This window comes from Frankliniella occidentalis, unplaced genomic scaffold, assembly GCF_000697945.3.
Source record: "Frankliniella occidentalis isolate FOCC.00 unplaced genomic scaffold, Focc_3.1 Scaffold316, whole genome shotgun sequence".
Lineage (NCBI taxonomy): Eukaryota > Metazoa > Arthropoda > Insecta > Thysanoptera > Thripidae > Frankliniella > Frankliniella occidentalis.
The window spans coordinates 252,558-252,860 of NW_026267441.1; positions in this window are offsets into that span (position 1 = coordinate 252,558).

Genomic DNA, 303 nt, shown 5'->3' on the forward strand with positions numbered 1-303 from the left:
CGGCAAATCCTGGCAACCAACCCTAAGGGGCTGAAAGGGGGTATCAAAGAAAAGGGGGTAGGTCAAAAAAGTCAGAAAAAAAAATATTTTTTTATGAGCTCCTAAGTGGTAACTCGTCAAAGTAGAGCCCTTTGGGCGAAAATTTCGTCCGTTTGGCTCTATCTCTAACCGTTCAGGCGCTAGAGGGTCTTGTTTGACGAAAATAAGTTAGTAGTATAGATGGGGACCTGTCACTGTCCGCCATCTTGATGGGGACCTGTCCCCCTACCGCCATTTTGATTTTTTGCATCCCCCTACCCTCGA